This window comes from Callorhinus ursinus, unplaced genomic scaffold, assembly GCF_003265705.2.
Source record: "Callorhinus ursinus isolate GAN/ISIS: 27379988/994484 unplaced genomic scaffold, GSC_fseal_2.0 scaffold42, whole genome shotgun sequence".
NCBI classification, from domain to species: Eukaryota; Metazoa; Chordata; class Mammalia; order Carnivora; family Otariidae; genus Callorhinus; species Callorhinus ursinus.
This window is the reverse complement of record NW_027397104.1, coordinates 887,331-912,205: the sequence shown is the minus strand read 5'-3', so window position 1 is coordinate 912,205 and position 24,875 is coordinate 887,331. Positions and strand designations below refer to the sequence as shown.

Sequence of the window (24,875 nt, the reverse complement as noted above, 5' to 3'; positions counted from 1 at the left end):
CTGTTGCCTACCACTGGGGCAGGAGGAAATGGAGAGCGATTGCCAGTGGGTACAGGGTTTCTTTCTGGGGTGATGAAAAGATTCTAGAATTAGATAGTGGTGACAGTTGCACAATTGTGAATATACCAAAACACCAAACGTGTTGAATTTTATACTTCATATGGGTGAATTGTATGATATGTGAGTTCTATCTTAATAAAGCTGTTAAATTTTTAAAAAGAATGAGATAGGGAGGCACAATGGGAAGTTTCTGGGGGTACCTGTCATATTTTATTTCTTGACCTACTGGTTACACAAGTGTGTTCACTTTGTGATGATTCACTGAGCTGCAAACTCAGAAGATATGAATGTTGCTATCTCTATTGTCTGTCAAATAAAGGTTTTAATAAAGAAAAACTAGATCTATAAATTCTAACTTGGAAAGAGATCCAAGATACAAAGTTGAAAAAAAGCAAGTTACAAAATAATATATATTATGGTCCCACTTTTTATAACAGGTATGTGCATAATAAAAACAAAAGCACTTAAGTATACATACACCAACTTGTTCTCACTGATCTCTCAAGAATTCAGATAAAGAGACTTTTTATTTTCTGATACATATTTCTGCAATGTTTGATTTTTTGGCATGTGCATTTTTGTAATCAGAAGACAATAAACGTAAACATTTTTAAAGAACTTTTAACGCATAAAGATTTTAATAAAGATGAGAACAGAAATTCCTCAATCAGGGGTGCCTGGGTGGCTCAGTCGGTTAAGCGTCTGCCTCTGGCTCAGGTCATGATCTCAGGGGCCTGGGATCAAGCCCCACATTGGGCTCCCTGCTCAGCAGGGAGTCTGCTTCTCCCTCTTCCTCTGCCCCACCCTTCCACTCATACGCACGCGCACTCTAAGTAAATAAAATCTTTAAAAAAAGAAATTCCTGAATCAGTATACAAAATCACAGAAACAATAAATTCAAAAAATACAAATATAATAATAAAAGACAATTATTCTTTTAAAAATAACAACCATCTGGGGCGCCTGGGTGGCTTAGTTGGTTAAGTGTCCAACTCTTGATTTGGGAGACTCTTGATTTGGGATCAGGTCATGATCTCAGGGTTGTGAGATCCAGCCCAGAGTGGGCTCTGTGCTGAGCGCTGAGCCTGCTTAAGATTCTTTCCCTCTCCCTCTGCCCTTCCCCCTCCCTCTCTAAAAATAAATAAGTTAAGAAAATAATGACCATCATTTGATTGCTTCATTTTCATTATATCTATTTTACAGATGAATACAGATTTTAATCTAATCAAAAAGAATAAAATACAACGTATTAAGATTAAGAAAGCTGACAAAATCATATTTACAGAGGAAATTTTTAAAAAGTAAAAGAAGATAATAAACTCACTTTTTTTTAAAGCTGGAAAAGGAATTTAATTTTCTACAAAATATATCTAATTCACCAAAACTGAATACTTGCCCCCCACCCTGCCCCATACACACAAAAAATAAAAAAACTGAGGGCGCCTGGGTGGCTCAGTCGTTAAGAGTCTGCCTTCGGCTTGGGTCATGATCCCAGGGTCCTGGGATCGAGTCCCACACTGGGCTCGCTGCTCGGCGGGAAGCCTGCCTGTCCCTCTCCCACTCCCCCTGCTTGTGTTCCTGCTCTCGCTATCTCTCTCTCTGTCAAATAAATAAATAAAATCTTAAAAAAAATAAGAAAACTGAGTGGAATAAAATAAAAAACAAAATAGAAATGGTTAGTGCTCCTTCAACCACAAACACCATTTTTCCATGCTACCAAAATCCTGATGTCAAGGATGGCACAAGGAGGAAAATTACAGGCCTTCCCCCTTCTGAATATATTCCAAAGCCCTAAATACTAACAAATCAATATAGTACTATGAGATTTACTCCAGAAATTTAGAGATAATTCCATAATGAAAATTAAATAATATAATTCAGCATATAAATAGGTTGAAAGAAACAATCTCCAAGGGGTAGATAACTGAGTTGAAAAGCATCTGACAAATTTATCCTTTCTGAGAAAAACACTAAATAAATAAAAATACTCCTTTAACTTTTCAGGTTTCAGACCCACAGTCAGCCCGACAATAAATAGTGAAGCACACCTGAGGCAGCCTCATTAAAGTCAAGTAGATGGCACTGTTAGAGCTTAGCCAATGAAACAAGAAGGAAAAAAAAAAAGAGGAAAATGCTGAAAAGGAGTCTAAATTAGCACTCTCTACCAATAATAAAGTTGTCCAATTGGAATACCCAATAAAAACCTGTGAAAAATTACTAAAACAACTACAAGAGCTTAGAAAATAGGAAGGTTTTAAAATAAATACACAAAAATCAACAGCTTCTCCTAACAGCAAAATTCAAGAAGTATGATGAAAACGCCCCACTGTCAAAAGCAAAAAGAATGTGAAATACATTGACAAATGTGAATTAAGCTACAAACTTCACAAATACATTTCCAATCAGGTTATCAATGGGATTTGAGGGAATCCTGACAAACACTTTTAAAAACTGTATCTGGAAGGGAAAAAAAGTATGTGATGAAAGCCAAAAATGTTCTCCAAAATAAAAATAACTATGAGGATTTGCCCTACCAAGAACTTAGCTGTATGAAACCACAATAAGTAAAATGTGTAATACTGGTGCCAGAATAGAGACAGATCAATAGAACAGAATGCAGACACAGATCAAAGGTTTTTTTTAAAGATTTTATTTATTTATTTGACAGAGAAAGCGAGAGAGGGAACACAAGCAGGGGGAGTGGGAGAGGGAGAAGCAGGCCTCCCGCCAAGCAGGGAGCCCGATGCAGGGCTCAATCCCAGAACCCTGGGATCATGACCCGAGCTGAAGGCAGACGCCCAACGACTGAGCCACCCAGGTGCCTTCAGATCAAGTATTAATGGAAATTCAGTATATGATTAAAACTATTATGTTAAGGGGCGCCTGGGTGAAAGCGTCTGCCTTCAGCTCAGGTGATGATCTTAGGGTCCTGGGATGGAGCCCAGAGTCAGGCGCCCTGCTCATCTGGGAGTCTGCTTCTCCCTCTGCCTGCCGCTCCCCCTGCTTGTGCTCTCTCTCTCTCAAATAAAATCTTAAAAAATAAATAAATAAATAAAACTATCGTGTTAAATATATAAGGAACTGTTTAAACTTTGTTATGTACATATCAAATACAACGGAATCATGTACAGCTATTAAGAATGAGGTAAATTATACTGATGTAGAAAGATGGTCACAATGTGGGGCGCCTGGGTGGCTCAGTCAGTTAAGCGTCCAACTCTTGATTTCGGCTCAGGTCATGATCTCAGGGTTGTCAGATGAGCCCCATGTCGGTTCCAAGCATAGCTTGAGACTCCCCCTCTCCCTCTGCCCCTCCCCCTGCACTCTTTATAAAATAAATAATTTTTTTAAAGATTTTATTTATTTATTTGACAGAGAGAGTGAGAGAGCACAAGCAGGGCGAGGAGTAGAAGGAGAGGGAGAAGCAGGCTCCCAGCTGAGCAGGGAGCTCCATGCAGGGCTCGATCAAAAAGGACCCTGGGGGGCGCCTGGGTGGCTCAGTCGTTAAGTGTCTGCCTTCTGCTCAGGTCATGGTCCCAGGGTCCTGCTTGTGTTCCCTCTCTCGCTAGGTCTCTCTCTTGTCAAATAAATAAAATCTTAAAAAAAAAAAAAAGGACCCTGGGATCATGACCTGAGCCGAAGGCAGACACTTAACCATCTGGGCCACCCAGGCTACCCTAAATAAATCTTAAAAAAAAAAAAAAAAAAAAAAGATGGTCACAATGTAGTATGATGTAAAAAGAATTTATTCAATAGGAAATACAATATGATTCCTTGTATGTTAAATATGTATATTAATTTAGAGCCATATAAAATGTCTGGAAGGTTACACCTACCAAAATAGTACTGTCACTACTCCTGGGATTACAGCAGAGAGGATAGGGGTGGGGTGGACGTTAAATAAATGGGAAAATAAAGTAAAGAGCGGAACAGGACTCAGAGGGTCCATCAGTCAGGCTTCCAACAGTGAAGAGATAACAAATTCAAATTAGAATAATCTGCAAGTGGTCTACTTATAAAAGGAATAATTACTAAATTAGGTGAGGCCTACAGAAATCACAGAGGGTAGAAGAGGAACCAGGACTAGCAAGTCCTTTATTGCTTTGGCGCCCAAAAAAGGCAGGAGATAGAGATTCCCAGAACCCAGGTAATAAAATGCAGGCTTCCACGAGAGCAGAAGGGATAAATATTGACTTCATTCTCCTTCCCTTCACATCTCCTAAGGCTGAAACCAAGAAGAAGCCAGAGGATCTGGGAGCTCTTTCCCTGGGGCAGAGAGCCAGGTGGAACAGGGCGGAGGACAGATCTGGAGAAGTAAATGGGAGGCTATCTGGCCCAGTTTTCTTATTCCTTTTTATAAAATTAATTACATAAATAGAAGTACAATCTCTTTAGTAAAAATTAAAACCTTCAAAGAAAGCTAAAATCCCACCCTCCGTAATGCTGGATCCTTCTCCAGAAGTAATCATCTTTCTTACTATCCTTTTGGTGGGGTCTACTGTGGATGTTTTCTAGACAGAGACACATACTCACCACAATAAAACACAGAATTATTTAATGAGGTGTTATTTGCCTAACATGGACAGTATTTTTTCTAAGTTTTATTTAAATTCCAGTTAGTTAACATACAGTGTAATATTTGTTTCAGGTATATGATATAGTGGTTTGACACTTCCTACAACACCCGGTGGTGGTCATCAGAAGCACACTCCTTCATTCTCATCACCTATTTCACCATGAACAGTATTATTACTTTCAGCAAACTTTTCTTCACCATTTTCAGTTACAAAGTAATGCTCAAGAAGCCAAGACGGTTTGATTCTCCTCAATATTATTTATATTCTACCTCAAGGGATCTCAAAATATACTGCCCCGGATGTATTAGCATCACCTAGAAATTTGTTTAAAATGCAAAATATCGGGGCGCCTGGGTGGCTCAGTCGTTAAGCGTCTGCCTTTGGCTCAGGTCATGATCCCAGGGTGCTGGGATCAAGGATCAGGCTCCCTGCTCGGTGGGAAGCCTGCTTCTCCCTCTCCCACTCCCTCTGCTTGTGTTCCCTCTCTCGCTGTATGTGTCTCTGTCAAATAAATAAAATCTTTAAAAAATAAATAAATAAAATAAAATGCAAAATATCAGGCCCCACCCTACTGTGGAGAATCAAAAGCTCCGGAAGATGGGGCCAAGTAGTCTTGCTTTTAACCAGCCCTACAGATGCCTATCATACAGGCTCAAGTTTGAGAGCCACTAACTACTCCACCTCCTGGCTACTCTAAACTATTCCACTATCATCTGTGCCTTTGCTAGACATCTGCATTTTAACAAGATTCCCAGGTGATGCATAAATAAAGTGTGAGAGGTGCTGGTCTACCTCAGAGCCATAAACTCAATCCCAATCCATATTACACACTGGCATCCACACACAGAGCATCTATGAATGGTTCTGGGGATGGGAAGGGGAGAAGCCAGCAGAAAGTGCAATGGTATCTAATCTCTTTGAATTTGAACCTATCGTTCCTGTGGGAAAAACATTAGCAGTGCATGCCCTAGTTAGGCAGAGCATGCTAGCATTGTCAACTTTTGTGCGTGAAAGATAGCAAATAACTACCGTTAAACCACCATGGAAATGTGATGCTCTTAATTGTCAACTGTACGTCAAATTTAAGTTCTCATTTTCCTTTTAAAGTAAGTGACCCTAGGTGTAATAAAATTACGTAAGACTGGCTAACCTTTGTAGTGAGATCTATCGTTTTAAAACAAACCACTGTTGATAGATCCTTTCTGTTCTAACAAGGATACCTTTGCCAACATCTGTAAGTCTACTCACTCATCCACCACTTCCATACAGCTTGTGGGGAGAGGAAAGTGTCCCCAGAATTCCATCTTTAACTTCCTGCTGTCTCTCTCAAAGGCTCAGAAATCTTTTTTTCCTTTCTTTTCTCTTTTTTCCCTTTCTTCCTCTTTTTTTAAAGAAATTTTCTTTCAGAACCTGCACCTTAAGGCCCCCGCCTCAGCCTCTCCCTTTGCTCTTCTCTCATTTTCCTCCCTTGAGTCTAAGGTCTGCCCTGAATCAACTGCAAACATGTTGACTTAATCAGGAAATCTGCCAGGGGTACTACATACACATTTGTGCTTGAGAACAGTCTCACTGCTCCATCCAGCCTGACTCAGTCTAATACAACAATCTGCCTTTTTTTTTTTTTTTCTTAAAGGCACTTCCAGTTTCACTTCTAGTTCCTACCAGGTTTACGCCCTGCCCTACTGCAACACAGCCCCCCTCTTTGAGCTTTCCTGACCCAGGAAGTAGCACAGACAATTCTGTGGGGCCCATATCCAATTTGACTTGCCTCTCCCTCCTTAAAAGCAATCTTGGAATCAAAATTTCTAAAGCTCCTTTTCAATTTGGAATCAAAATTTCTAAAGCCCCTCTTTTTTTTTTTTTTTTTTTAAAGATTTCATTTATTTATTTGAGAGAGAGAGCCAGAGAGTGAGCACAAGCAGGGGGAGCAGCAGAGGGAAAGGGAGAAGCGGGCTCCCTGCGCCGGACTCGATCCCAGGATCCTGGGACCATGACCTGAGCCAAAGGCAGATGCTTAACCGACTAAGCCACTCAGGTGTCCCTCCAAAGTCCTTTTTCAATTTGGTAACTTTTCTTACATAGAAACAAAGTTTTAATCAAACTTTAAAATAAATTTAGGGGGGTGCCTGGGTGGCTCAGGTCATGATCTCAGGGTCCTGGGAATGAGCCCCACATCAGGATCCCTGCTCACCTGGGAGTCGGCTTCTCCCTCTGTCCCTCCCCCTGCTTGTGCTCGCTCTGTCTCTGTCTCTCTCAAATAAATAAATAAAATCTTTTAAAAAAATAGGGGCGCCTTGGTAGCTCAGTCATTAAGCGTCTGCCTTCGCTCAGGTCATGATCCCAGGGTCCTGGGATCAAGCCCCACATTGGGCTCCCTGCTCCGCGGGAAGCCTGCTTCCCCCTCTCCCACTCCCCCTGCTTGTGTTCCCTCTCTCGCTCTCTGTCAAATAAATAAATAAAATCTTTAAAAACAAAAAATAAAAATTAAATAAAATAAATTTAGGCCCTGGGGTTTTAACTACATAGCACCAGGAAAAATAACATAACTATTCTATCAAACAATTGTACTTCAAAAGGAAACATATTTACATCTCCGATGTGCTAGAGAAAGATTTTGGTATGGCAAAACTAGTTTGATTTCTATCCCCACCCCACAAAACCATTTATGTTAAAATTAAAATCACTTATGTCAGTTGAAAAAGAGTTAATTTTTTAGAAGATTTCAGACTCTAAACATTCTAGTCAAATTCTGACTTTTGTTTTGACCTTAACATAGAAATTAATAACATCATGAGTTGTACACAAACTCATTTTAAGGGAGATCTTTTGACTTGTTGCCTTTGTTGGTTTTTTGGTTTTGTTTTTTGGTTTTTTTGCACACAATGGTAGCTTTTATTTAAAGCTCAAAAATATCATAGATTAGAATTAATTTGTTTTCAACAATACATGCACAATTTTTAAAAAGAAACACTGGATAATTAGATCACAAGAGTTCATGGCTCATTCCTGACATATAGCAAACATAGTCAACAATAATGTCTTCCGTTAGAGCCCCCAAACATAACTTTTTTTTTAAAGATTTTATTTATTTATTTATTTGACAGAGAGAGACACAGCAAGAGAGGGAACACAAGCAGGGGGAGTAGGAGAGGGAGAAGCAGGCTTCCCGAGGAGCAGGGGGCCCGATGTGGGGCTCGATCCCAGGACCCTGGGATCATGACCTAAGCTGAAGGCAGACACTTAACGACTGAGCCACCCAGGCGCCCCCATAACTCTTGATGTGTTCTGAAGCTAAGCGTCTTAAAGAAACCCAAACAAGTAAATGAGTGGAAATTCCTCAATTATCTGGATTAACCAGTCTTTATCCTGTCTGAATAGAAAGAATATCTTCCTCTGATGAATTAATTCCGTATCGTTTAGTAATCTGAAAAGCAAAGAATTCCTTCTTCCTTTCTAGGGATCCAAAAGCGAAGTAGGAGAAAAAGACTGTTGGCAGTGCTCTGCTAAAAAAACAGGCCATGTTCCGAAAGTCTGTAAGTACTGTACTTGGTTTTGACCTTAGAAACTCATTTTCCCATAGCACATTTTCTAAATTGATGGCCCACCAATGCCTATTAAGCCTACAGCATAAATGAAATAATATTAGAAACATCATCTATAACTGTTTATAAGAAAATTTCCTCATCTCAGATTCCAACTCTAGGCCACCTAAAGACAGAGAATTTTTAACAAGCATTCCAACCAATTTTGAAGTAGTTCACTTGGTAACCACAATGCCACATTATCTTCCTCAAATAATCCACTGTCTCAGACAGCATCAACCCAACACATAAGCGTCTCCAACTAATACTTGAATGTTCATATTTTAGCTCCTGAATAGATATGTTTATGCTTTAGCTTGTGACAAATCAACTTATTATGGAAATTAAGAAGGCTAAAAAGAAAAAAAAAAAAAGGCTAAAAAGAAGTCTAACATCTATTCTTGTGATATTTGGGGGGAAGGTACCCATATCCACAAAAAGGTGAGATTCAGAAGTTCCTCTGAGTAGGGCCAAATATTTCCTTGAGAATTTTTTATCCACTTAAGTGCTCAAAAAGCACTCAGTTAAGACCCTAATGTTCAGAATCATAGAACATGGAAGATTTTCTAAGAAGCAATTTAAATATGCCTATTCTAATGTGAACCCACCCACCCCAATGCAGGCACTCCTACTCCTTATGTAAAAAAGTAATGAATGACTTTAAAAAAATCAATTAAATAATCCAAATCCAATAATTCAGAACTTAAAAAAAAAAGAGTATATTTCTCAGGAGCAAAGGTAAAAACTAAAGATTGCAAATTCTTTTCAGTGGCTAAAGCAGTGATCACCTTTGCTTACATTCAACCTCTTATTACCAAAACTAACTGTTAAGTTTGCTTTAAAAAAAAAAAAAATGAGATGCAGTAAAGCATGATGGCTAAAAATATAGACTCTGGAACTAGACAGCTTGAGTTCATATCCTAGATAACACTCTTAATAGCTGCATCATCTCTAGCAAGTTATTTAACCTGTGTTCCAGTTTCTTCATCTGCACAATAACGATAATAATAGCATCAACCTTAAAGGACCAAGGCACAAATTAAATGAATTAATCCAGGTAAAGCACTTAGAACAGAGCTTTGCACACAATAAATGATGACTACCACCTAGATATTTAAAAATAAGTAGGATCTGGAAAAACTGAAGGCATTCCAAGCTGAAGAATCAAAGAAACAGGTCAAAAAGTGATACACATATAGACAACAAGGCATCCTATTTCCTTGGAGAATAATGTTCATGAGGAAAAATAGTAGAGATTGAAATAATTATGCTGGTCTTGAATGCCAGATGAAAAAATATTTCTTGGGCGCCTGGGTGGCTCAGTTGGTTAAGCGACTGCCTTCGGCTTGGGTCATGGTCCCGGAGTCCTGGGATCGAGTCCCACATCGGGCTCCCAGCTCGGCAGGGAGCCTGCTTCTCCCTCTGACCTTCTCCCCTCTCATGCTGTTTTTCTCTCTCTCTCTCTCAAATAAATAAATAAAATCTTAAAAAAAAAAAAGAAAAAATATTTCTTTTACTTAGGAGGCAACCACATAAATTTTTGGTCTGGTTAGATCTGTGCTTTAGCAACATTATCATGGTTATATATCACTATTATTAATGCAATTTAGATGTTCTCCCCCTCTTATTAAGGGTTACCATACCCCAAAATGCATTTGTTCTGCTAACGTAGTCAGAATCTATCACTGAACTGTTGCCTATCTGAATTGTATCTGAAATCTTCACTGTGCCTGGTACACAGCAGGCATTCAATAAATGTTTTACCATTACTTTTAGTGGCCACCAGAGAGCAGTGAAGTAAGCAGTCAGAGGTTACTACCCAAAGGAAATATGTATTATAAATGAAGCAAATGAAGTAGCCAAATAACAGTTTATAATTAAGCTAAAATAAAGTCACTGCTGAGCAATATACTTGCCTAAAACATTGGGGGTGGGGAGGGAGAGATCAACTTCACTTTTCATTGAAAGCAGATAAAATGGATCCTAATTTTAAATCTCATAAAATTTAGGGGTGCCTGGGTGGCTCAGTTGGTTAAGCGACTGCCTTCGGCTCAGGTCATGATCCTGGAGTCCCGGGATCAAGTCCCGCATCGGGCTCCCTGCTCAGCGGGGAGTCGGCTTCTCCCTCTGACCCTCTTCCCTCTCGTGCTCTCTATCTCTCATTCTCTCTCTCTCTCAAATAAATAAATAAAATCTTTAAAAAAAAATAAATCTCATAAAATTTAGCTGTCAAATTGGTAGTCTTTTCTAAGAATTATATGGGCAATATCTTTGTAATAGACTACACTGTAGTCTTATGTGAAGATTAATTTAAGGTAGATTTCTTCAAGCTATCTGCACTCCCACGTTCCTTGCAGTGTTATTCACGACAGCTGAGATAGGGACCTAAGTGTCCAACAAATGAATGGATGAAGGAAGATTTAGCATATAAGTACAACAGAATATTATTCAGCCATTAGAAAGAAGGAAAGCCTGCCATTTGCAACAACATGGATGAACCTGGAGGACATAATGTTAAGTGAAATAAGCCAGAGAAAGACAAATACGGTACTATCTCACTTATATGTGGAATCTAAAATAAAAAAAAAATTGTTTTTAATTTAAAAAGTCAAACTCATAGAAAAAGAGCAGAATGGTGGTTAGCAGGGTCTGGGAAGTAGGGAAAATAGGGAGATGTTGGTCAAAGGCACAAGCCTTCAATTATAAGTTCTGAGAATCTAATGTACAGCATGGTGACTATAGTTAATAATACTGTATTATATTCTTGAAATTTGCTAAGAGAGATCTGAAACATTCTCATAAAAAAAGGTAACTATATGAGGTGATGGATGTATTAATAAACCTGACTGTGGTAATCATTTCAAAATGCATTCATATATCAAATCATCACATCGCACACTTTTGTCAATAAAAAAAAAGTGGGGGAGAGGGGCGCCTGGGTGGCTCAGTCGTTAAGCATCTGCCTTCGGCTCAAGTCATGATCCCAGGGTCCTGGGATCGAGCCCTGCATCAGGCTCCCCACTCTGCGAGAGGCCTGCTTCTCCCTCTCCTGTTCCCCCTGCTTGTGTTCCCTCTCTGCCTGACTCTCTCTCTCTCTGTCAAATAAATAAAAATAAAATCTTTAAAAAAAAGGGGGGGGGGAGATTTCCTCCAACAGGACAAAAATCACTCTAGACAGTAAAAATAAAGGTCCAACTCTTGACCTGACTCCAACAAGTAATCAGATGAAGGTCAAGCCTACAGTACCTATAGGTTTCCATATAGAACACACACTCTCCCTGACTACTTCACTCACCACAGATGTCAGTGCTAATCTTAAGAACAAAAAGGATCTTTTCCCCTCACCTTGCATAAAAGACGACTTGAGTCCACTATCCTAAAGTCTAAAGATAACCTCTGCAGTCAATTGTTTGGTGCACTTTAAAAAAAAAAAAAGTTTGTTTGAGACACTAACCAGAGTAATATACTAATAGTTAACATAGTAAGAAAAAAGTTTTCACTAGGAGATTACCAATGGAGCTTGGAAGCACACCATGACATAGGATGGTTGATATAAGAATTTATTAAGCATATAGGGGTGCCTGGGTGGCTCAGTCGTTAGGCGTCTGCCTTCAGCTAGGGTCATGCTCCCAGGGTCCTGGGATTGAGCCCCGCGTCCGGCTCCCTGCTCAGCGGGAAGCCTGCTTCTCCCTCTCCCACTCCCCCTGCTTGTGTTCCTTCTCTTGCTTTGTCTCTCTCTGTCAAATAAATAAAATCTTAAAAAAAAAGAGTTTATTAAGCATATATCCCCACACTGATTTTCTTCTTGTGGTGGTAGGAGAAAATCAGCTTCCCAAAAATGTCAGAGCTTACTTTTAGAAATAAAAGAAGCTGGATTAGTAAGAGCACGCCCTGGAGAGTAAGTAAGATATGTATTTGGCTTTCTTGAGCAATCAGTCATTCTGGCAACACAAACACAAAGCCAAGTAGGCTGAGATTTCTACTCACCTTCTTCTAAAGTAATTTTCTGTTACAATTTTAGTCCTAAAAAAAAAAACAAACCTAAAAAAAAAGTTCAGCCTGTCTTATGCTTTTTAAAGCTTCAAGTATCTTGCAAGTATTAGAATTTAAAATGTATTCAATTAAACACATTCCCATCAGCATTACCAACAACGCTCCATTATCCATTTTGGTACTGTCTCCAGATGATTTTTAATCCCCGCCTGACTTCTCCCTACCAACAAGAACTTGGATACCATCTTTACCCTGCCTGCCCCCATTACTTGGTTGTGCTTGGGGAATTATAATTACAGTGATCCCGCCTTTAGAACATCCTCAGAGCACAAAGCCTCTTTGTATAACTGGGGGTGAGGGGGGCGCCTTCCAGGCTCCACAGCAAAGGGTGGGTGGTGGCAACCCAGGCAGCAGAGAAGGAAGAGGAGCTGGAGCCACTATGATGGTCCTCAAGTCTAGCTCAATACTATTGGAGGGGTTTTACTTAAGGGTACCCAGACCCAGTCAAAAGGCTCTATAAAGCCTCTGCACCCCTCACATGTGGGGAGATCCCCTGACAGATGGATAGACCACCACCAAGCCCAAAAGACCAGGGAGAAGAAGGAAGCATGATAAAAGGGAGAAAAGAAAGCACAAACTGAAGCACAGTCTTCGGTGTCGTTCTCAGCACCTCAGGTAATGAAGTCTCTGACAATGAAGGCTATCACCCCCATGTACCAGTGGTTAGTACTGGGATTATGGCACCCAACAGATGCTCAAATATGTACTGAGGCAGCAACAAAACTCTATATAGGAAGACAAATGTATTAAAACAATATTAAATAAGACAGCCTAAAAGCCAAATGAAAAATACTTTGGTTAATTATGAGAGTCTCAACTCCTATTTACAAAAGCAATTACAAAATGGATACTTGTTTTTACTTTTAGACTAGCCTCCCACCTCAGCCTAGTCTTCAAAACTGCTCACTTTCCAGCTCCATGACAATAAAACAGGTTTCAACTGAAGATCAGTAAGCACCATCTTCAGACACCGAAATCAAAGGTGCTGAAGCAGAATGGATACAGACAGGTAACTTTCAACTCAAAGAACATCCCCAAAGCACTACAAAATGTCATACTATTTGCTTGCTACTCTCTTTTCCATGCATGTATTTCTTCCTCTTACCACTACATCCCTCTGCTTTTTCTTTCAAAAGGATCAAATTATTACATATACCAAAACTCACAATCTCTCCCTTATTTCTACACATACTTTATCACAAAAGCAGACAATACAGTGATAGTTTCCATATCGAGAGACTGGGGGGAACCACTGATAAACTCCAGTATAATCCCATCATTCTCCTCCACCTGTCCAACATCACTCAAGTGTTCTAAGCCATCCTAAAATAGCACTAATATCCATTTAAACAGAACTGGAAAGAAAATTCAAACTGCTTTGGGTAAGGCCCATAGGTGAGAACTGTTTATTTTCCTCGTGTGGGCATAAGACTATTTTTGTTAAACATTTTTAGTTTTAAATACATTTTCTTAAAAAAAAAAAAAAAAACTTCTTCAAGACAGCAGCAAAAGCACAATGGAACTCTGTAACCATCACCCTGGATCATGTTTAAAAATAATAATAATAAATACAACAGAAACCACTTCAAATGTACCTCTCCCCTGAGCCTGCAGAACAGCACTCTTCCATGACAACTGTTCTGAAAAAACACACTGCCATTATTTGCAAAAGCAGTAGGAAGTCCAGTCTTGTCCTTGGTTCAGCACTACCTCCCTTCCTCTCTCTCCAAGAAAAAAATAAAACAGCAGGAAGCGTAAACAACCACTTAATAGAAAATACAAATGGGTAAATATTTTCAAAATTGGCTAAAAAGCCTCAGGTCTTAAGAAATTCAGGAATGCTAGTGTAGGGGGAATAGGAAGAGAAAAACAACATTGTATTTCCCCCTCAAAGTACGCACTGCAAGATTGCAAGAGCAAATGTCCAAGAAGAAACTACTTTATCTTCTTCAATTACCAGATGCTTTTGTCTTTTTAATATTTCTCTCATTCCATCTTTTCATAAATAATGGTATTTTCAAAATTGTGCATATTTCTCCAGCTCCGTAATAAATTTTACAATTTTAAGCTGAAATTTCGGTTCAACTGAGCATGGTGATGAAAAGCCAGGGGTAGGTTCCTTCCACTGAAAAGTTCAGGTGGAGAAAATTCTCCAAACTAAAGGCCCAAAACTGACCTGCCCTCTTCACAGAGTCCGTAACTATGGATGGCACAGTTAGTTACACATGGAGCAACAAGGCTGCCTCGGAGCCTTCCAAAGTTGCAAGGCCATGCTAGTTCATGAGGCACTCGATGAGAATTAGAAAAGGGGGTGCCCCTCTCTGAAGGGACACATTTCCACAAGAAACACATTTTTTTTTAAGATTTATTCATTTGAGAGACAGAGAGAGAGGGAGAGTGAGCACAGGGTTGGAGAGAGACAGAGGGAGAGGGAGAGAGAATCTTAAGCAGACTTTACACAGAGTGTGGAGACTGATGCGGGGATCGATCTCACAACCCTGAAATCACGCCCTGAGCAGAAACCAAAAGTCAGATGCTCAACCGACTGAGCCACCCAGGCACCCCTACAAAATGCTCAATTGGTAAGTGGGGCACAAATGAATTTCCACTCCCACTCACCACACAAAACAGGTGACCTAGTGTTGGGCACAATCTATACAACCTAACACAGCAACCCTGCAAAAGTATACCTGAAGAAGCACTGCACTTCCGAAGTAGGTTTCCAGAAAGAACCTTCCCAAAGACAAACAGGCATTTCACAAATTTCATTACCAGAAATCCTCACATTTGTGAATATAAATTCATTCCTAAACATATTAGGACTAGAGAAAAAAGGGTCTGGCAGAGAAGTAAAACTAGCAAATTTGGGAGAAAGGAAATTCTTCCATCTTGAGGGGGATAATCAGTTGTTATCTGAGACCCTAATCTTTGACTGCAGGTTCAAACAGCTGAAATTTAAATGCATGTCATAAGCTAAAGCACTAAAACAATCACTATCATCTGTGGAAAAGGCACGATCACATACATTTACTGTTGGGGGTTTCCTTTCTCCAAATTTGGTTTTCCTTCTGTTAGCCCTTTTTGCTCCTGCCCTAATTATAAAACTCCATATTGTGACACAAGCGGTTAAAGTTTGTAAAACCTAATAAATAGCCCTGGTGGGCAGTGGGCCCCTTAGCTACCTGCATGAAAATAAGAGGACTAGACAACCACATTATAAAGGGCTTAAGACTCAATAGCTTCCAACCCTATCATTCTTTTATGCCCTACAAAAGAACTAAGTATCACATGGGCCCACATTAGTCCTAGTCATGCAGGAAGGGCAAGAGAAGGTAGCCTGGGGCAAAGCTGAGATGGAGTACAGCCCGGAGTCAGGAGCCCAAGGCAGCGGCTCTCAAATTTTAGTGGGCATCAGAACCTACTGGGGAACTTTTTCAGAATCAGATTTCTGGGTCCCTCCCTACATCAGATAAGTCTGAACGTCCTGGGGCACTTATATTTCGACAAAGCTCAAACTGCTGACCTAGGTCCATTAGAAAGTTTAGAAAGACTGAGGAATCCTCCATGCCTATCAGCAATTCCAAAATAAAAGTCATCCAATGCAATACACTAGGCTTTGCAGGTCAGAAAGGGGTGAGAAAAGGATCACCAGCCTGCATACCTGCCAGGCTGTGCTGGACTGGAGTCTGTAGCAAGAGTTTCATTATTATGAGACAAAAATACTGCACTCTATAAAACAAGAAATTTTTTTGCATGTGAGAAATATTTCAAACACCTGAAAAGTATTTAAAATAAGATATTGAATATCTCTGACCCTACACCCAAAATAAGCAAATCCTAATTTGCAATTATCTTATTCAGATTCCTTAGTAATGGAATATTAGATAGTATTAAAGCCCTCGGTGTACCCCTGTCCAATCCCATCCCTCATCTTCTGTTCCCAGAGATAATCTCTACTCTGAATTTGGTGTTAGTTGTTACCATGCATGTTTTTATACTATTACTATATATGTACAAAGCCACAAACAATATTATTTTGCATGTTTTCAGATTTTATACAAGTGGAAACATTTTGTAAGAATTCTATAACCTGTTCCCCCACCCCATATTATGTTTGTGAGAGTCAATCATTTTAACGCATGTGGCTATAGTTTATTTTTCAGTGCTGTAAGACTCAATTGGGTGGGACTATCTAACAATTTATGCATTTCCCTTGCTGGTGGCCACTTAGGCTGCAATGAGCATGCTAATACTTCTTTCACACTTTTCTTGGACACCAGCTACTAAGATGTCTTAGAACCAAAAACGGACATTTTGGGTAAGTATGTATATTAGCTCTCCAATAAGACATCACTACACTACTCTCCAAGGTGGTTATATCCATTTACATTTCCACTAACAGGAAATAAACGTTGATTTCCCCATAAGTTCACTAACACTTGGTTATCACAGCATTTAAATTTTGCCAGTCTGATGGGTGTGAAATGGCACCTCACTGTTGTTTCCATTTGCATTTCCCTGATTAAAATCTTTGACCAGTGAATTTTCACGCTTTTATACATATTTGTCAAATAGAGGTGTTTCTCAGTTTTTCAAGAAAAATCTAACATATCTTGTCTAAAACAGGGCAGTTCTTCTACAGTACGCATCCAACAGCCACCACAGCTGGAAAGCTGAAGTGCAGGAGGGCAGCGAGAAAACAGCTGTCTTAAACAAGGAATCATTTCGGACAAAGGGCCCTAATTAATGCATTTGCTAATTAGTCTTCCCCTTCCCTCTTTTGTCAAGCCTTACTTCCAAGACAATACTGTGGGCCAGCAGCCTTAGAACAGGAGAGAGAATGGGGGGTGGGGAATGCGAAGGCTAAAACATTTATATAAAAGTATAACTGTCTTTACTCGAAGAAAAGGAAGTAATTGTTGCAGACCAATACCTATTACTCATCCTTATAAAATACCATCCACCTCTAACAGACTCCTTTCAAACTCATCACCCTTGACTCCCTCTTTGAAAAATCCCAACTTTTCTCAGGACTAGACACTGTCCCCTTCCCCTCAGCAACCCTTTCATCTCCCTTCCCCCACAATGACTAAATATCTTCTTTTCCCCCTTTCTATACAGCTTCTATTTTCCAGCGCCACAGGAGCTTCTTCATTGCTCGCTCTCTTACTCTCTCTCTAGAACTCTAAGTGCTCTCCTCCTTCCAAGATGCGTCCACAGTCAAAATCACCCATCCTAAAGAAATATAGGAGTCCCATACAGTATATGGCCCTGCCTAACATGCGAGACAGGCGGGTGACTTGTCTCAATCCTCCCCGCTTCCTTCCCCCTTCACGCTTGGGGTAACTGTTCCCTAGGGGTTCTCCATGGGTGACAGATCCAGACCACCTGGAGAAAAACTCACTCGGCCTTCTATAGCAGAAATGCTTTACTAGGGCCTTAAAAGCACTCCCGTTTGGGGCACGAACGAAACTTGGACCACTTCACGAAAATGGACACCTTATGGGTGTCTCCACAAAAGCGGGAAGGCCTCCCTCCTATTAATTTCAGCTGGATTGGTTTAGTCCGGGCAATGGTGGGCAAGGTGGCCTGGCAGAGACCAAACGGTCCCCACGATGAGAAGTTTCCGAAGCTCTGCCCCATTCACTCAAGAAAGCCCTCTCCCAGAGAGTACACCCCACACACAACTCTCTCCCCCCGAGGCTCCTCAAATCGGCTCCCCAGGGTACCACCAAGCCCCCAAAGCGGCCCCTTCTCCGCCGTCCCGCACCGCAAGAGATCCTATTTCCTAAGCCCACCTAAGAAGCGTTGGGTGGGCGTGTCTGAGAGTAGGGCCTAGCGCCCCCTCCTCCGGATCAATGTCTCCCGGGTCTCGGGGTCTAGGGGCTCTTCCTCCTCCCAGCCCCCCTGCTCCGGGCCCGCGCCGGCCCAGGGTGGCCCTGGGTCCCAGCCAGGCTACGACTCTCACCGGCTACGTGACCTTGGGCAAGTCACTTCCCCCTGTACGCCTTGGTTTCCTCCTCTGCCAAGCGGAGACCTAGAGAGGTCCTGCCCTACCCACCCTAGGGGAGGGGGCTACCCACCGGGTGGGAAAACGCTTTGTGAGCCGCTCGGCGCGACGGGGACGCAGGGCTCACGGGGGCTCCGGGGGCCGGACAAAGCTGACCCGGACAACGCTCCACCCACTCCGCCGCGCCGGACTGCTGGACCACACGCCTTTGGGCCCCCCACCCCCGAAACCAACCCACGCCCCCCCCCCCGCCCGGCCCGTTCCCGGACCCCGTACCTGCTCCCGGCGCTCGGCCGCAGGCGCCGCCACCCTGGGCGCCCGCCCGGAGAGGCCCGTGGCCCGAAGGGCTGAGGCGGCCGGCAGCGGCGGGCTCGGGCCGGGGCGGCGGCGGCGGGGGTCGCGGGCGGCGCAGGGGCCCGAGCTCGGCGGCGCCCGGCCTGGGAGACGACGACTGAGGCTGGAAGTGCGCGGCGGCCGCAGCTGCTGAGGCGGCGGCGGCGGCGACCGCGGCGGCGGCGCTTCCGCTCATGGCGGGGCCGCGGGCAGCGGCTCCGACTGCGACTCGACTCCGGCGGGCGGGCGCTGGCTGGGCCCGGGCCCGCGGCAGCAGCGGCGGTGGCGGCGACGGAGGCGGCTCCCGGAGGGGGAGGAGGCGGAGCCGGGAAGCGGCGGCGGCGGCGGCGGAGGGGGCGGGGACGCGGAGGGGGCGGAGACGCCGCGCCGCCGCCGCCAATGGGCGGCCGGCTCCTCAGTCGCGGCTCCGGAGCTGGACAGGCGGCGCCGTAGGGCATCCTCAGCCGCGGTCGCTCGCCGAGGCGGGGAAACTAAGGGCCGCCCGCGGGAGAGCCCAGCTCCGGGGGCGGCTCCGCCCCCGGTCCGCCTCCTGGGCACAGACTCGGGCCTCCCAGGCCCGGCCCCACGCCACCCAGGCCCGGCTGCGCCTGGGGCTCAGCTGCGCGGCTTCCTCCGGCGCCAGTGTTTGCGCCCGCGAGTTTGCCAGGGGCTCGGCCCGCGCGCCGGCCTCCCACTGCACCGCTCGTGCCCCCTCGGCCTCCCTCCTTCTCTTCCCCACACTATAGCCAGTCTCCTTTCCCTCCCTCGCTCCCTCTTTTGGCTGTTTGCTCAAAGTTTTTCCCTTTCAGACACTTAGGAAAGAAACTCTCTCTCCTTCTTGAGCTGCGTCTCAGAGATCAATCAGCGGACCCAGAGAGGATAGTAGAGGCAGAAACGAAAGAGAAAGAGGGAGATGCGCTGCCTTCTCCGAATTTAGAGACCCATCTTGAATTATGAGCAAAAGCCAGCTTGGCTCGGCCCTGGCCCCTTGCCCCTTCCTCCGACTTTCTCTTCCTCTTACTTTAAACGCCCTTGTTGTTAAAAGACTTACAGGAAACCATCTAACCCAGCTGGGCCTAGTCTCAAAAGAGAGAGAGGCCGGGAAGTGAGGAAAGGCTTTTGAGCTGTGCTGATGGTGTTCTGAGAAGAATTCTGCAGATTCGTGATCCCCTTGACGGCCCTCCTCTCCTTGGATGGGATGTTGGTTACTCAACCATTTCCTTTTCATGTTTTTCTGATTCTTATATCAAAGCCATAGAGGAGCAGAATAAAACTCAACCATGTGCTAGGAGTGCTGTTAAGTACAGCCGTGTGGGTGAGGGTGCAGCTAAACTGCTGACTAGATCGTTTCAATAAAGCATTATCCTCAGCCTTTCTCCACATGCAGCCACCAACCGGGAACTGAGTAGGGAGAGAACACATTACAAGTTGACAAGGCACAGTGCTACAGTGCTAGGCTGGCCCCATGAGAGAGAAGTGTGGATGAATCTGTGGCAACGGACATTTTAAATTCCACTTTGACAATCACTAGGTACATGATCTTTCAGTCGTCAGCAATGCCAGGCCCTGGGGATACAATGAAGATAGAGTCCCAGACTTCAAAGAGTTTACAAGTCTCCTTGGAGGATGGTGAGATAAATTCTTAGAAGTTAAGAGCTTAAGGATGACTAGGAGTTTACCAGGTGAAACAGGCTGGGGAAAGTGGACAGGGAAAATTTTAAGAATGTAATTGGTCAGGGGCACCTGGGTAGCTCAGTCAGTTAGGTGTCCCACTTTTGATCCCTGCTCTTGATCTCAGGGTCCTAGTATTTCCTGAATCCCGTCCTTCACTTTCCCGTGGCAGGTAACATATTACTACTTGGGGCTTCAGTCCCAATGCCTTCTGTAGAATGCCCATAGACTATGGCATTCTTCTCTCCTTTAATAGGTCTCCAGAGCCTTGAACAAAATCATGCCTATTTCCACCCCAATGCCCAAATCCCAGTTTCAACTCTTAAAACTCCAATTTGGTCAAATGTATTTCCCACCAGAAGAAAAGGGGCAGGCAAGCAGTTTAATCCAGTAACCAAAAGACCCCACTGAGGCTGCCTTGCAGGCCAGGAAGAAACAAGGGAGAGAGCCAGGTCAGGCCTTGGGCCACCTCACCTTGCCAGTTAAGGGGTGCAAAAGAAAGAATGGACCACAGGAATACCTGGATGGCTCAGTTTCTTAAGCATTTGACTCCAGCTCAGGTCATGATCTCGGGGTCCTGGGATCAACCCCCCGGGGCCATCCTGGTGCTATGTCTGATGTCGGGGGCCCTGCTCAGTGGGGAGTCTTCTACTCCCTCCTCTTCTCCCTCTGCTCCTCCCCCTGCTCATGCTCTCTCTCTCTCTCTCGAGTAAATAAATAAAAATCTTTAAAAAAAAAAAGAAAGTATGGACCACATCCATGTGTGTTGTTAGGCAAGCAACCAAAGTGACCCAAACTGAGGCAGAGATGGTAGAATCATCAAGACATAGCTGCTGAGGAAGATGAGAGAGAATCAAGGATGAGAAAGATCTTTGGTTTGGGCAACTGGGTGATAGTAGTGCCATTCTTGAAGGTAGGGTATACATGGTGAGGAACAGAGAACTACGATCCCCGTTAAATCAGTTTATTGTGGTGATCCTCATTTTCCTCATCCATATAAGGCAGAAGGGCTGAGGGATTTGGACAAGAGTCATCGCTATACAATTACTAATGCCTTTCTGAGATTGGCATCGAGAGATTTGCAAAGGAGAGGCAAGATAACAGAATTGGCCATTTCATTTTCTGTTTTTTATTTTTTTTATTGTGGTAAAATATTCATAATAGATCTTACCATTTTAACCATTTTCAAGTATACAGTTCAGTGGCCTTAACTATTGTCCGAGCTTGGGCTGCCATAACAAAATGCTATAGGCTGGTGGCTTAAACAACAGAAATTTATTTTCTCACAGTTCTGGAGACCAGAAATCCAAGATCAAGGTGTCAACACGGTCAGTTTCTGGTAAGAGCTCTCTTTCTGGCTTGTAGATGGCTGATTTCTCACTGTGCCCTCACATGACGGGGGTGGGGAGGGCGGTGAGAGAGAGAGATCAAATTCTCTGGTGTCTCTTCTTATAAGGGCACTAATTTCAACTTGAGGGCCCCATCTTCCTGACCTCAAAACCTAATTATCTCCCAAAGGCCCCATCTCCAAATATTATCACATTGAGTGTTAGGACTTCAACATACAAATTTGAGCAGGGCACAATTCAGTCTATACCAACTACATTCACAAAGTTATTCAACTATCACCCCTATTCATTGCTAGAACTTTTTCATCAACCCAAACAGAAACTCTGTACTTCTTAATCAATAACCTTCCCATTCTCTTCCCTGCCAGTCCCTAGTACGTCTATTCTACTTTCTGTCTCTATCAATTTGCCTATTCTAGGTATGTCATACAAATGGAATCATACAATATTTGTCCCTTTGTGTCTGGCTTATTTCACTTGCTGTACTGTTTTCAAGGTTCAACCATGTTGTAGCATGTATCAGAATTGTATTCCTTTTTAAAGCAGAGTAATATTCCACTATTTTGTTTGTCCGCTCATTCATCAATGGACATTTATGTTGCTTCCACCTTTTGACTATTGCTATTGTGAATAATATTGCTATGAACATTGGTATACAAGTGTCTGAGTCCCTGCTTTCAGTTATTTTGTATTCCACCTAGGAGGAGAAAGGCTGCATCATATAGTAATTCTATACTTAACTTTTTGAGGAACCCACCAAACTGGTTTCCACAGTGGCTGCACCATTTTACATTCCCACCAGCAGCGCACAGGGGTTCCAATTTCTCCACATCCTCACCAACACTTGTCATTTTCTTTTCTTTTCTTTTCTTTTCTTTTCTTTTTTTAATATCAGCCATCTAATGGCTGTGAAGTGGTATCTCATTGTGGTTTGATTTGCATTTCTCATTTCACTTTTAAGCCCAGCACATCTGTTATTTGTATTTGTCTTCCAGCATGCTTTGCAGGTGTTGTTTTTTGCTTTGTCTTTGTTTGTTTGTTTGTTTGTTTTTCCTGGAGGGGGAATGAGTAGAGGAGGGAGATGATAAGAAAACACCGAAAGAGTTACTTCCAGAAAAATTGTAACACACAACAATAAACCTTTAATGGTGTGTAAAACCAAAAGAAGAGCCAGATAGTCTCGGCTCCATCACAGAATAACACTGCAGCCTTAGCAACTGAAGGACTCCAGAAATGGTAGAACGCAATGGCCATTGTAACCATGCCCAGCAAAGGCAGTGGAAATAGCAATACCACATGGAAGAAGCTGGAGCAGGAAATGATGCATTTAACCCCCAATATCACATGACTATACTTGTTCGCAAGCACATCACAATACACCTGGAAACACCCCTGAGGCCTCCCTGAAACACCTGGGGATGTACATTGCAGGCTGTGGGTGAGAGCACTAGAACACAAGCTGACCATTTTTCTTACTGTTATAATGCTAATAAGCATAAGTTTCTATTTCCTTAGGCTAGATTTCTAAAAAAATTGCAAGGTCAATGTTTTTAAAGGTTTTACTTTCCAGAAAGACTATCACAATTTATTTATTTAATCATTTATTTATTTTTATTTAAATATAGGGGATTGGCTTGATCCTATTCTTCTCACAAAGCCTCTCATATTGATTTTACTTATTATTCTCTTTCATCCATATTCTCCAATCTCATTCCCCTTTCTCACCCCAGGAAATCATTCCAGTATGTTAAGTATATATCCTTTTGTTTGTAGATTTTATTTAAAAATGTGTATTATTGTTTTAGATTCATGTATTTTTTTCTTACATAAATAATATTGTAAAATATATATATTTTTCTTTTTGTTCTTCCTTGCAGTAACATGTTTTTAAGATCTGCTCTACCTCTTCTAACTACCGAATAGTACTCCACCCACCACATTTTGCTTAAGGACTTCTTCAATTATAGACACCCAAAATTGCTCCTCACAACCCAAAACAACACTGCTGTGAATATCTTCATACATGCCCCTTATGAGACCTATGTGAGAATTTCTCTGGGTTATATATCCAGTAGCAGAATTGGATATTTTGTAGTTTTTTCTCTTTTATATAATTTTGATTTCCATTTTTTGATCATTGATAAGGGTGTGTGTGTGTGTGTGTGTATTTTTTTAACCACTGTATTCTTCCAGGAATTTTCTGGTCTTAGCCCTATCCTCCATTGCTTCTTTTAAAGACTAATTTAGTCTGTAATTGATTGTAACACACTGAAAAAATGTGATACATGAGTCCACACATGAGCCCATAATGATACTTGAAGAGAGAAGCAGGGAGAATCTCATTTACCACCAATGGAAATACAATGACACTAACTCCTTTGTCAGGAAACTGGTAATTGAAGAGAAAGAATGAAGCATTTAATGTGTCATTTTAGGAAGAAATTAGGTTTATCCCCAATTGATGAGGGAAAACTCTTCTTTGCAGAAGAATGTCAGCTAATAAATGTAGAAGGACTGATAGAAATTCTCCATTTTGCCATCTCCAATGAGATAATTGATTCAGGTAAGAATCATAAGTGAATGTTAAGCCATTAAAAAAGAAGGAAAGAAAAAAGACGAATCTGCCATTGTATCTGTTTCTTACCACTCACTTGCCCTACGAACACTTCCAATTTGCCTTCACTCCTACCATTCTATTGAAACTGCCATGCTTGAAGGACAATGCTGACTTCTCAATTGTGAAATACAATGGCCCTTTCTCACCCTCTTTGATCTCCTTATGGTATTTGACATTAGTGGCTTCCTTTTCTTGTGACTCTCTCCTCTCATCCACAAGAGGCTGGTTATCTGTTGTTGCAGAGCAAACCAAACTAATATAAAGTGGTTTAAAACAAAAAATGTGTTACTATTTCTTGTGCTTCTGTGGGTGGACTGGTCTCAGTGGGGTGATTCTCACTCAGAATTTCTTTTTTTTTTTTAATCTTTTTTTTTAAAGACTTTATTTATTTATTTGACAGAGACAAAGACAGCGAGAGCAGGAACACAAGCAGGGGGTGTGGGAGAGGGAGAAGCAGGCTTCCCGCTGAGCAGGGAGCCCGATGTGGGTCTCGATCCCAGGACCCTGGGATCATGACCTGAGCCGAAGGCAGCTGCTTAACGACTGAGCCACCCAGGCGCCCTCACTCAGAATTTCTTATAAGGTTGCAGTCAAATGGTGGCAAGGGCTGGAGTCATCTGAAAA

The 24,875-nt window shown here is 42.4% G+C and overlaps 1 protein-coding gene across 3 annotated transcripts in view; it reads right to left on the bottom strand.

Annotated features, from left to right (window-relative positions):
• Positions 1-18,704, bottom strand: part of RNF38 (ring finger protein 38) — a 131,213-nt gene extending 112,509 nt beyond the window's left edge. For all 3 annotated transcript variants that reach the window (XM_025852821.2, XM_025852822.2, XM_025852823.2), the window contains exon 1: positions 18,558-18,704. The gene's annotated coding sequence lies outside the window, so the exon portion shown is untranslated. The remainder of the gene's footprint in view (positions 1-18,557) is intronic.
• Positions 18,705-24,875: the final 6,171 nt, after the last annotated feature.